The sequence below is a fragment of the Panthera leo genome, chromosome E2 (genome assembly GCF_018350215.1).
Source record: "Panthera leo isolate Ple1 chromosome E2, P.leo_Ple1_pat1.1, whole genome shotgun sequence".
Classification (NCBI taxonomy): Eukaryota; Metazoa; Chordata; class Mammalia; order Carnivora; family Felidae; genus Panthera; species Panthera leo.
This window is the reverse complement of record NC_056693.1, coordinates 5,297,031-5,311,054: the sequence shown is the minus strand read 5'-3', so window position 1 is coordinate 5,311,054 and position 14,024 is coordinate 5,297,031. Positions and strand designations below refer to the sequence as shown.

The 14,024-nt window shown below is 41.0% G+C and overlaps 1 pseudogene; it reads left to right on the top strand.

Moving 5' to 3' along the window:
• Nucleotides 1-12,979: 12,979 nt before the first annotated feature.
• Nucleotides 12,980-13,801, top strand: LOC122208829 (annotated as a pseudogene).
• Nucleotides 13,802-14,024: the final 223 nt, after the last annotated feature.

Sequence of the window (14,024 nt, the reverse complement as noted above, 5' to 3'; positions counted from 1 at the left end):
TTGGCTCAGGTCATGATCTCACGGTCTGTGAGTTCCAGCCCCATGTCGGACTCTGTGCTGACAGCTCAGAGCCTGGAGCCTGTTTCAGATTTTGTGTCTCCCTCTCTCTCTCTGACCCTCCCCCATTCATGCTCTGTCTCTCTCTGTCTCAAAAATAAACATTAAAAAAAAAAAAAAAAAGAAATCCTGCAGGTTTCCAGTGAAAATCTGGACCAGGGAAGATCATTTCCACTCTCAATACACAGCTGCCATTTTCCATGGTTCAATATTTATATTCAAAAACAGTGAAAACAGCAGGGAAACATAAGTTGTGGGCTATGTACTCCATGAAAAATGAAATCCAAACTACACTGTTCACCAAAGTCTAAAGTCATTCTATAACCTTTAAAATGCATGGTTCACTGTTATTAATGCTTTATTGTAAAGATTTTAACCCTTACGATTTTATACACTTGGACAAATCTGATTGCTTTTCTACTGATGTGAGGTAACAGAGTCACTATTTATTTGACTACTGAGGACAAGGTACACTGGTCAACCTTTCCAGGTTAAAACACAGGAGAAGCCCAGACTACACATGAGCCTACTCTCCCATCTAGAAACCAAGACCAGATCCACCTACAACAATTTCATGGTCATCTGTGTATCTGACTACATTCTTCATGGGCTGATCTCTTTTTTTTTTTTTTTTTTAATATGTGTTTATTTTTGAGAGAGAAAGAGCAAGTAGAAGCTGGAGAGGGGTGGAAAGACTAGGAGATAGAGGATCTGAAGCAGGCTCCATGCTCAGTGCAGAGCCTGATCAGGAGCTTATACTCACAAACCACGAGATCATGACCTGAGCCGAAGTCGAATGCTTAACCAACTGAACCATTCAGGCACCACCAAAAATAAAATAATATTTTTATTGAAGAGGACAACCATAAATATGTCCCCAGATGTTTATTCTCCAAGTAGGCTCCAAAACATGGCCCTTAGGCATCACCTGAGAACGTGTGAGAAAGGAAAATTGGGGAGTTACAGCCCAGAAGTATTGAAATGGTAACATGGGAAGAGACCTAGAAATCTGATATTTTATAAGTGCTTCAGGTAAATCTGATTCAAAATAAATTTGATAGTCTCTGCAGTAACTAAATCAAAGGTCATCCCTGAGTTATACACATTAAAGGTCACTCTTAGGGGCGCCTGGGTGGCTCAGTCGGTTGGGCATCCGACTTTGGTTCAGTCATGATCTGACAGTCCGTGCGTTTGAGCCACACATTGGGCTCTGTGCTGTCAGTTCAGAGCCAGGAGCCTCCTTTGGATTCTGTGTCTCCCTCTCTCTCTCTGCCCCTCCCCCACTCATACTCTGTCTCTATCAAAAAATAAATAAACGTTAAAAAAAATTTAAAGTCACTCTTAGAAACCTTCTGTGTTTGTGGTGATGTTAGCGGTGTGATACACACACACACACACACACACACAAACACAACATACACATTTGCTTTATTCATAAATAAGTCTGACTCTAACATAGTCTGGTTCAGTTTTCACATCTTCCATGTCTCATGTTCCTCATTGAGTATGCTGGAATCACCCAAAAATACACTTGTCCTCAGATTATTTCATCAAATAATACAAATTTACATGAATTGGAATTTATTCAAATATTTCATCAAGTAAGATATGAAACACATATGGCCACACGTTAATAGATGTTATATTTTATAATGGAGTTGAATATGGCAACATTCTTACTCTGAATCTGCATTTCATGACTTTTCCTATAACACAATAAATAATTACACTCTTAATTAGTTGTTTGTACTCAGGTATAGAGAATTAGCACCCCATTTGCATACATGATAAATTCTTGTGAATCTGGGTAGGCATACTCTAAATTTCAGGGGATTTTTCATAACATCTGATTCCAGTGCAAGGCATGATGTCCTTAGTGTCAGATGCCTTGAAGCACTTCAGGTTACACTGCCCATTCCCAACCACCTCACGTATCCACCTGTCTTACAGATACGTTCTTAGTTAGAGTTGTGGTTTGCCAATGTTCAGGTCCATGAGATGAAGAGAGAGGGGCCTTGAAAAGGATGGCCTTCCCTGAATGAAACAGGAGTGGTTGCAAAATAAATTCCTGAAGTCCCATCTGATTTATACTCCCTCCTTGCTGCATGGAACACAGTCTGATAGCTGATGGCGGGGCAAGCATCTGTGGCCATGAGAGAGCAACTGTGAACACATGATTGCAGGTGGACAATACCACAGGGAAGAAACGGAGAAGCCAGAGTGCACCATAGGGTATATGAGCCATTTTATCTGACATGGACATCTATATACTCACTGTATACATACTAGAAAATATGCATCTTCCTTTCTACAAAGTACACATTGGCCTTTTCATGGTATAGCAGAACACAAAACAACAGCTACCCCAAAATGCATCGTTATTGTCACTTGTGCCAGTGTTAAATGTGAGCACAGCCTGGTTCCCAACTTCATGGTGTCAGTCTCTACAATGGACAGACATCCTCTTTCTGCTCCCCACCAGATGGGGAAAAAAATGCTACGTGAGCTGTGCATGAAGAGAGGGGCATCTAGCCTAAAAACTAGGTGGACTGTTTGAGGCAGAAATACTCACTGCCTATGACTGGTGAACTGCTCCTCAACTAATCAGTACTTTGCACAATCCTCAGAGTAGAACACATCATGGAGCTCAAGCAGGACTGAGTTTTCTGCCAGCTGTAGATCAGCTTCAGTGGAATGTCATCCAACTACAATGGCTCAGACTGACGTGGGGCTAGTGACACATATAATAGTTGTTATGCCTTTAAGATGTTTTAAGTAATCTCTAAGGGAACCACAATGAAAATACCTACTGATAATACATTCACCAATAAATAGATGATGTAATGGATTCTATTATTCTAACAATTCCCATAGACATAATACAACATTCACTGACCACTAACCAAGGGAAGAAATACACAAGGTGAGTCACAAAGGACACATGGGTAATATTTCTACAGACAAACACATAGATACTTTTAATGGCAAAGGGAACAAAACCAATTCATATTTGAGTTACACTCACATTGTCCAAAAATGTAACGAGTTGAAAATTGTCACTCTATAACAAAACATACAGGTAAAAACAAAACCACACCTAAATAATGCTGTGGAAATTTCTATACAAAAGGAAGCATATTATTATGGAATTGCAAACCAGAATAAGAGAAAATATAACCCAAAAAATTCTACATAAGAAAGATGAGTTATTTAAAGGATACCTACTATAATTTTATTTTAAAGTTTACTGATTTTGAAAGAGACAGAGCACAAGGAGGGGAGGATCAGGGAGAGAAGGAGAGAGAGAGAATCCCAACCATGAGATCATGACCTGAGTTGAAATCAGGAGTTGGATGGTGAAGCAACTGAGACACCCAAGTGACCCTGTGTATCTATAATTTTAAAGTGTGACTGTGTACCTATGAAGAAAGGAACATTTTGAATTATTGGCATGTGTTCATGGACAATAAAGGTGTAAAGAATATTCATTAAAATCTCCCATGGAAAGCTCTCATGAAAACTTTTATGAATTAAGCACTTAAAAGACCTTAAGAAATGACCTATGTTAATAGTTCTGTCCTATTCCACAGAATTTAAGGGTATCACCCATCCTTTAGAATCCAGCAAACAAAAGTTTTCATTTCATTATTTTTAAGTTTGTATTAAAAGTGTATTTTGAGAGAGAGAGAGAGAAAGTGGCAGAGGGGCAGAGAGAAAGGGAGGGAATCCCAAGTAGGCTCCACTCTGTCAGTGCAGAGCCAGGCATGGGGCTTCAACTCACAAATCATGAGATGGTGACCTGAGCTGAAATCAAGAGTCTGATGCTCAATGCCCTGAGCATTTCATTTCTTAATAAACAAATACCATCAAAGTTGTAAAATGTGCCAACAATCACTATATATTAAAAAAAAACCAAAAACTGAGAGATGAAATTCAGATACTTTCTGAGTGAAGTATAAAAACTAATGATTCATTTGTCCTTAAGTTGAAAGTCTCTGATTTTAGTTTTGTGTATCAGAAATTTTAACTGTATTCATCTGACAGTAGTGGATTGATTTTACTTTTATTCATTACCTTTCAGCTGTATCTTCAAATGGCACCCAGAGCCTCCTCCCAAAGATGTGCATAGAAACTTGTTTCCAAAGACTGTCAGTAGGTAGACATAAACATAGTGACCTTGAGAAAGTATGCTTAATGAGAGACTGGAACAGTGTTGGGGAGGGTGAAGGGCATCAAAGCTATCATGAAGGACATATCCAAAGGGAGACAATTACCCATAATAAGAGTCTCACTGCACAAAATGGTGAAGGATATAAACATTTTAGAACCCCCCCTTTCTAACTACACTACTGCAAAGTGGTGCATTTCTATAAGCAAAGGCTCAAATCAAATGGTCAAACATACATATATGCAGAACAAAAATTTGGAAAACCTGGAAGGTGACCTAGTCTATGCTGAAAATACTTATTTGTACCCTTTTGACAATAGGATTGCATTCACCTTTCAATCAAATATTTCTGAAAATCAGAGATTTAAAAATGAAAAAAAGTGGTAGGTGGTATCCCGTTGAGAGGTCTTCACTGAGCAGTCAACCTTAAAACAAAACCACAACACTTTCAATGAAAACAGGATTCCTCAATGCAGTCAGTCTGAGAAAATATTTAAGCAGCGTTCAAACGTTAATAAACATCTGAAGACTCATCTTCCAGAGAACCATTATGACTGTAATAAATGTAGGGAAGTGTTTTATCAAAGCTCCAACCTTAGTATACAGAAGAGTATATATTTAGGAGAGAATCATTACAAATATAATGAATGTGGGAAAATCCCTAACCTATCCTCCAATGATGGTGATCATCAGAGGATTCATGTGGGAAAAAAACCCCATACACATGTCATGAACCTGGGAACATGCTTAGTCAATCATCAAGACTGAAAATGGATAAGACAACCTACACTGGACAGAAAGGTCAGATTTGTAACAATTTTATGAGGAGCCACTCATTTGTGTACAGGCTGGTCTACCTTGAAGCCATTGTATTGATTGTACTAGGCTACCATAAAACAATTAGATTGTCGCGTATTCATTATCAGTGCATGAATCATGATACCTCTCAATAAACATGAATTTCTGGGGCGCCTTGGTGGCCCAGTTAAGTGTCTGACTTTGGCTCAGGTCATGGTTTCATGGTTTGGAGGGTTGGATCCATGTGTTGGGCTGGGTGCTGACAGCTCAGAGCCTGGAACCTGCTTCAGATTCCATGTCTCCCTCTCTCTCTGTGCCTCCTCTGCTCATGCTCTGTGCCTCTCTCTCAGAAATAAATAAACATTAAAATATATATATTGCATTTGGAAAACTACCTGGCAGTGACTTAGGGAAATAAACTTTCCTCCTGAAGGACAGCAGCTCATCGAGTCTAATTATGTCTCTTTGCCAGAAGGATTATTTGAAACAGACCAAGGAAAAGCTCAGAAACCCAGGACAGGTTTCCTTTGTAACAGACATTTGCATGTATCAGGGTAAGTTCCATTTGGAAGTGTTTCTCCCTCTGTGTAGCAGAAAGAGGGAGAATGTGTAAATCTCCACAAACTCTGGTCAGTGGAGAAGGCATGGATTTTAATCTGGAGACAACATCCCTAGCCTGGGTGACTGTGCTTTGCTGATCTCCTCCCCAAATGCTTCCCAGTAGGATCACCTGTGGAGTTTCAAGAAGGATCATTGCTGCTGCCCTCCCCCTCACATTCTCTCAACTGAGTGGGTGGAAACCACAGTGTGGTTTCAGGGAAGTGCTCCAGGGGATTCAGGTGCAGGATTTTTGACCTCAACACCAGGGATTCCTGGTCTTCCTGCTTCAAAGAAAGAAGAGGTGGGCACAAAATGAGCCACAGGCAGAGGTGATTAGTGTCTAAGAGAGGGAGAGTGGTAGGAAAGCTCGCTGTACACAGAGGGGTGTCGGAGGGTGAAAACCCGAGACAATAGGCAAGGATCTTTGTTTTGTGAGGATTGGGTCTCTCCCACCTTCCCTTTCCCCTATTTCCTTTTCACCACCTACTCATATTGGCTTGCTAACTCTAGGTGTTGGGTTTTCCATTCCTGATTGTCTCATTCCCATTGTACTCGGGATGGTGAGGCCCCACAGTTCCTTGTGGGTCATACATTTTATGTTCTACCACTAAGTTGGGTCTTCTGTCAAATTCCTGAGGGGAACCTGAAGGGAAGTCGGTGATATGTGTTACATGTTTAAGAGGAAACTTACACCTGAGGGGGTTTGCTGTGGTCAGACACTCCCAGCATTGTTCCAGTGTTTTGGAAAAAAAAGTGTTTTTCCCCACCCAGGGACCTCAGGTCCTAATCTTTCCCTTTCTGCCTTCTGAATTCTATCTTTTCCTATTATAATTCTTTTTTTTTTTTTTTTTAATGTTTACTTATTTTTGAGAGAGACAGAGACAGAATGCGAGTGGGTTGGGGCAGAGAGAGAGGGAGGCACAGAATCTGAGGCAGGCTTCAGGCGCTGAGCTGTCAGCACAGCGGCAGACATGGGGTTCAAACTCACAGACCGTGAGATCATGACCTGAGCTGAGGTCGGACCCTGGACCTACTGAGCTACACAGGTGCCCCTCCTATTATAATTCTAAGTGAGGCCCAGGGTTGAGAAGGAAGGCTTCCCAATAATTTATGATAGTTGAGTGCAGGCTTTCCTCAAGGGGAGGTAATAGGGTCTTCTGTACAGGAGTTGGGGTGTGTCAGGTCTGCGTAGGAACATTTTTCTATGCTCAAGCAGAATTTGTGGGCTCATGTGGGAGGGGAGGGCCACTGAAAGCAGAGAAGGGAAACTCAGTGATTGGTCTCCAAGTGGGAGCTGACAGTTTCTGAATAGCTCCAGACACAAAGGACTAGGAACTTGGGCCTTTTTTGCATTTCAAAGCCCTGCCTGCAGGCGATCAGGTTACAGGAGGTGAAGAGGCAGTGTTGGTGTCTTTACCGACATTTTCTCCTACTTGTGCTGTGTTTTCTCCACAAAGATCTTCTGAGAAAGAAATCTTGAAGAGGAGGTGAAGGAAAAAATGGCCAGTTCTCAGGTAAGCCTTGCGCCCCAGGCCGGAGGACCTGTGATCTTTTTCTCCTGAATTCCGGGCATGTAGAAATTGCAGGGCACCTGGGTGTTTCAGCCATTTGAGCATCAGACTCTTGATTTGGGCTCATGATCCCAGGGACCTGTGATCCAGCCCTGAGTCGGGGTTCCTTCTGAGTTTCGAGCCTACTTAAGATTTCCTCTCTGTCCCTGTGTCCCTGTCTTCCATTTACATTCATTTACATTGATCCTCTCTAAGAGAAGTTTAAAAAAAAAAAAAAGGCAATGTTTTTTTTTTTTTTTTTTTTTTTTTTTTTTTAGTTCTGATGGTTCTGCTTTAAGTTTTCACCTACGTTTTAAGCTTCTCAGAAATGATATTCTAGGGGCGCCTGGGTGGCTCAGTCGGTTAAGCGTCCTACTTCGGCTCAGGGCATGATCTCGCAGTCCGTGAGTTCGAGCCCCGTGTCGGGCTCTGTGCTGACTGCTCAGAGCCTGGAGCCTGTCTCAGATTCTGTGTCTCCCTCTCTCTCTGACCCTCCCCCGTTCATGCTCTGTCTCTCTCTGTCTCAAAAATAAATAAACGTTAAAAAAAAAATGATATTCTAGGTTATGTCTTTAGAACACTCCTCCCCTATATCCCAGAGACTTTGCTCCCTTCTCTCCAACCTGGTTTCCAGTAGGACATCAACAGTTGTCACTTTGAATTAAATTCCTGCAAGTAATGAAAATATTCCCTTTGTGACATATCCAGAGAGGAGAGTGTTGAGTCCAGGTTTCCTGTTGCTGATGGGGTCTGGTCCTGGGACAGCACTCAAGGAAAACCGTTCCCATTTAGGTCTGATCTGGATGGTTTCTCTGCTCCGGGTAGAGTACGATTATGAAAATGCAAAATACATCAGATAGATATGAGGCACAGAATAATCTGGAATGTTCCTGGTCATTAGGATGTGGAAAACATACTGTAAAATAGTCTAGATATTACAGGACATGGAGACTATATGTGACTGAAGGCTGTATAAATCCATTGTATCTTCAAAATTGTTTATATTCTGATTTACTGTTTGGGGTCACAAGAACACACGGTGATCCTGTGTCCTGAGGTGTGCCTTAGGCACTGATAACAATTTGTTTCCTTCTAGCCATTATTACCTTCTTTTACTTGACTTTGTGCTCTGTGACAGATTTCCTCCCTATAACGTTCATATTATTCCTTCTTATCAGTTGTAATGATTTTAGGCAGATGCCCTGAGTGACTTCGAGACACCATCATATTTAAATTTTTTTTAATGTTTATATATTTTTGAGAGAGACACAGACAGAATGTGAGTGGGGGAGGGGCAGAGAGAGAGGGAGACATAGAACTTGAAGCAGGCTCCAGGCCCCAAGCCATCAGCACAGAGCCCAGTGTGGGGCTCGAACTCACAGAGTTGTGAGATCATGACCTGAGCTGAAGTCAGGCTCAACCGAGTGAGCCCCCAGGTGCCCCAAGACACCATCACATTTAAAATGGAAACTTTCTTTTAGTTTCTCTTTCCTTGGTTTTTTTTTTTTTTTGTTTGTTTGTTTTTTTTTTAAGTTTATATATTTTGAGAGACCCAGAGAGAGCAGGAGGATTGGAGTTGCGGAGAAACCATGAATCCCAAGCAGGCTCCACAGGGTCTGTGCAGAGCATGACTCAGGGCTCAAACTCACAAAACCATGAGTCCTTGACCTGAGCTGAAGAGTCAAACACTTAACTGACTAAGGACCCAGGCACCCCTACCTTGCAGTTTCTGTGAGGAAAACAAAGGCAAAAGAAATATAGGTAAAATTAAATTGTCTTACAACTTACAACCCACTGAGAAATACTTAAGACTGGAAGAGGAAGATATTTCTCAAGGAATTTACAACTGCTTTAATGTTAATGCTTTTCTAGAGGGGAAAAGCAAGCTTCCCTTGACAATAGCCAGACTTCCAGGATCCTGTGAGTCCTCTTTAACCTATGAAATCCCTTCAGAATCTTTATTCCAACCCCCCCCCCCCCCCCCCGCCCAACTTAAAGTATATAATGAATGTCTCCTAACAATCACACTGCAGCTCATTCTTCCCACATGTCCCGTCCCTATGCTTTAATAAGATCAGCCTCGTTCACCAAAAAGGTCTCAAGAATAGTTTCTTGAGCATTTATTTACTCCTGGCCCACCTCACATCAGTTTCTACTGAGCAATGAAGTCCCTCGACTTGTGTAGTAGATGTAAGGACTTATGGGAGTAGAGGTTCTAAATCAATCAGACCTTCATCCCGTAGGTTTTTATTTCACTGCATAGTCATGACACAGACATACTCTTCTATTTACTTGTTTGTGTTTTCAGAAAGAAAAGAATGACATAATTAATATGTTTGAGTGTCTTAAAATCCCGAAATACCATAGAGCACAAGTGATGATTGAAACAAAAGCTTTCAATGAGGGGCGCCTGGGTGGCTCAGTTGATGAAGTCTCCACTCTTGATTTCCGTGCAGATCATGATCTGGAGGTTCATGAGATAGAACCCCATGTTAGGCCACATGCTGACAGCGGGAGCCCTCTTGGGATTCTCTCTCTGTGTCTGTCACTCCCCTGCACCTGCACTCTTTCTTTCTCAAAATAAATAGACATTATATTGAAAAAAAGCCTTTCGAGGTGCCTGGGTGGCTCACTTGATTAAGTATCTGATTCAACTCACAGTTCATGAGTTTGAGTCCCACAACTCTCTTTCTCTCTCCTCCTCTCTCTTTTCACCCTCCCTTACTTGTGCCCTCTCTCTCTTTCAATAAAGAATAAATAAATTAAAAATCTAAAACAAAATAAAATATAAAAAAAGGTTTCCAAGGACAATTATATTACAGGATCATTGAGTACTACGGTCAAGATACTATTTTTGAGGTACTGTATGGTACAAGACGGGATTTACTGAAATAGGACAGGGGCAGGACCCATGGGCAGAAAGAAATGTATTTTTGCTGCGTGGAGCTTGTATGTTCATGGGGGAGGGTAAGTGCACAGTGTTCAATCACAAAACTTTCTTTAAATTTCTACTTGTAAAACTACTTCTGCAAGATTTCTCTGATGCTTATCATTCAGTTCAATATTAACAATTGATGAGACACACTAGCACTCATGTGACCCTTTAAAAAATCCAGCATCCAGAGGCACCTGCGTGGCTCAGTCACAGCCAGGAGCAGGCTTGGAGTCTCTCCCTCTCTCTGCCTCTCCCCTTTTTACACCATGTTTGCCCATGCTCTCTCTCACAATATAAATAAACATGGAAAAAGAAAAATTGAATGCAGGAACCAGTCTGTATTTGATGATCATCCAAACTGTGCAGGCTCTAGGTCAGCCTTCTGTGGTGAAGGTGAACATGTTTCTGTTTGTATCCGTCATAGTAGACTCAGAAAGAAAAACTGTTATATTCATATCATTCTATGTGTTTGTGTTGATAATGTGAGTAAAAGACTTAAGCATTATCACCTACGACTAGATTGAGAAGTTTCAGGTCATTGAAATGTTTTTTGTTTGTTTGGCTTTTTTTTTTTTTTTTTTCAGTTTTGAGAGAGACAAGGAGGGGCAGAGAAAGAAAGGGAGAGACAGAATTCCAGGCAAGCCACACTGTCAGCACAGAGCCTGAGGTGAGGCTTGAACTCAGGAACCCTGAGATCATGACATGAACTGAAATCAAGAGGTGGAAACCTAAGGTACTAAGCCATCCAGGTACTGCTCTTGAAAACTTTTTCAGTCACCCTGATAATATTCTATTCTACCACGTTTAATGTTATAACTACTTTCAAAATGTATGGATGTGTGCATGGAATGTATAAATATAGATGAATTTTGTGTGCATATCTTCTTTCCATCAGTTTTCTCAGGGTTTAACACCTGTTATGAACATTGATTTAGGGTCATTGTGTATATTGACCTGTGTGTCATTTTAGATCAACTCTAGGTCAGTTAACCTAGATTAAAATCTGATCCATACCATGTACTGAGTGCTTAACAAATATTCACCAAAAATAGAAGAATAATGTGTTTCTTGTCTTAGATTATTATTATTTATTTTCCATGAATTTATGAGAAACTGTTTAATGCTCTCTACTAACCAGGAAATGCTTGAAAAGCCTTGTCCCCTTTCTTGCTATTCTAGTAGAACTTGTAATTGCTGTAAAACCCACTCAATTCCAAGTCCTCTGAGAGTTCTTGAATTTGAGTTCTACTTCATTATAGGAATATGTATCCCTTGGCCCATAGACTAATGCCTTGTTAGAAATGCAGACACCTACCCCATGCTAGAACTCCTGAACAGTACCCTCATTTTAACAAGATCTCAAATGCACTGTTGTGAAATTATAATTCACATTAGAAGATGCTAATGTGAATTAGCATACATTAGAATACATTTGTAACTCACCAAAACTTCCCATTAAGAAATAGACACCACATGTACTGTATGATGGAAATACAGGATTCCAAAATGTGTATGCCTGTGTTGATGCCTTCGTTTTACAAATTCTCTTGAATAAACACAATATTTATAATGGTTCATACCTCAAAGTTAAAGAATATATTACAGCATAATACTGTGTTACAAATTCTCTTACTGCAGAAAGCAAGAAACTCATCTAAGCAGGAACCAGTTCTCCTAATATAACTGAACAAACAGTAATACAGTCCTTGGTGAATCACAAAAAAAACTATACCAAGTGGGGATGTCAGACAAAGGAAAATTGATTTACAGGAAATAAGGAGATCACAGGGAATAATTTCCAAAGCAGAGACACAGAGGAAAGGAGAATAATTTCCTTTTTTTAAAAAAAAATTTTGTTGGGGCACCTGGGTGGCTTGGTTGGTTAAGTGTCTGACTTCGGCTCAGGTCCGTGAGTTCGAGCCCCGTGTCGGGCTCTGTGCTGACGGCTCAGAGCCTGGAGCCTGTTTCAGATTCTCTGTCTCCCTCTCTCTCTGCCCCTCCCCTGTTCATGCTCTGTCTCTCTCTGTCTCAAAAAAAATAAATAAACGTTAAAAAAAAATTAAAAAAAATTTTGTTTAAATTTATTTTCAGAGACAGACTGAGTGGAGGAGGGACAGAGAGAGAGGGAGAGAGAGAGAATTCCAAGCAGGCTCCGTGCTGTTAACACAGAGTCTGATGCAGGGTTTGAACTCAGAAACTGTGAGATCATGACCTGAGCTGAAACCAATAGTTGGATGCTTCAGCAACAGAGCCACCCATGCACCCTGGAATGCTTTCCTTTTATTTAGGGTTAGGGTGGATATTTATCAAAGGAGGCTGGGGATAATGTTGCACATGAGCCTTAAGAAAACAGTTCTATACATTCACTGTATGCTACGTAGTAAATGAGGTTTATACTCCTCCTTGGGTGGAGATTTTAGTATTATAATGAGGTAAAAGGGAGCTCCTGGGTGTCCCAGTCCCTTGAGCTTCTGACTTTTGATTTAGGCTCAAGTCATGATCTCATAGTCTTAAGATCAAGCCCCAAGTCAAGCTCCATGCTGAGCATGGAGCCTGGTGGGATTTCTTCTCTCTGCCCCACCCATACTTGTGCTCTCTCTCTCTCAGGGAATAAACTTAAAAATATATATAATGAGATATAGGTAACTGTTCTCACTTCATGCTTACTCTAATGTTCATCTGCATAGATGTGAGCTGGGGGTTAAGGTCAAATTGAGACAATGGAAGCTCTTCCTCAGGGCAGTCATTACCTTTGTTGGATACTTTCTGTTTCCACCACAGGACAGTATGCCCATGGGGTGTTTTGCCTGAAGTAAAAGGTAAGGTGGAAAGAAGAGGTTAAGTAAACTGAGGGATAAGGTCAGTGAGCAAATGCAGGTAAGCAGCGGAATGTCAGATCGTGGGTTGCGACTTGTGACATGAACTGCCTCTTGCATCTTAGGGACCATTTGAACTCCTCATGTGTCCACTTGGTAACTGTGGTATTTATTGCAGGGACTGCTGACCTTCAGGGATGTGGCTGTAGTATTCTCTCTGGAGGAGTAGGGATGCCTGAACCAGAGTCAGCGAGAAGTGTACAAGGATGTTATGTTAGAGACCTATGGACACCTCCTCTTCTTGGGTGAGGATAACACCCTCCAGATTTCCCAAACCACACTCAGGTTTTGTTCCTTCCTTTGAAGACTGTCTCTTGGAATCTTCCTCTTTGCATGACTGGGATTCAAATCCCTACATATGGGAAATAATTATGAGTTTGTAGATGTAAAGAAATATCTTCATGATGTTTCTTTCAAAGTTAGTTTTCCCTTCCTTAGACTAACATCATCATTTTTTAGATTAATGACAATTCTAAACATTGAGTGCCATAAAATGGTATTTCCATCTTCAATACCAATCTCTACTCATTATGGTAGTGTAATACTGGGAAGTAGAGATCAAGATGTGAACCTTGGAAACCATCCTGGGTGTTCTAAAGGGGCTATTGGGCATTTTCCAGAATTGCACAATGTCCTCTCTGCTGAGTCCAATACTGGATTGAAAGGTAGAATCTCCAGCAATACTCCTATTCCTTTTTTCTAGCATCCAGGTCTTGTGACAAAGCCAGACCTGGTCCTCTTTTTGGAACTTAAGAAGGAGTTCTGGGAATGGAAGAGAAAGGAGACAGTAGCTACACACCCAGGTAGGTGGGAATGAATGAAACAGATGACAAAGGTGAGGTCCAAATGTGAAGGATGAAGACTGACCTTAAAACGTGGTTTGAGAAGACCTCCTTGAATTGAAATTAGTTTTAAAAGGCCGGTTTTATGTCTCTTCCTCTCACAGTGGACTTCTGCTTTCCAACACATCATGCTCTTACATTCTCTAAGGATTGTCCTTCAGTTCCACTGTAGGTCCTTCACATCCACAGTGAGGGGCT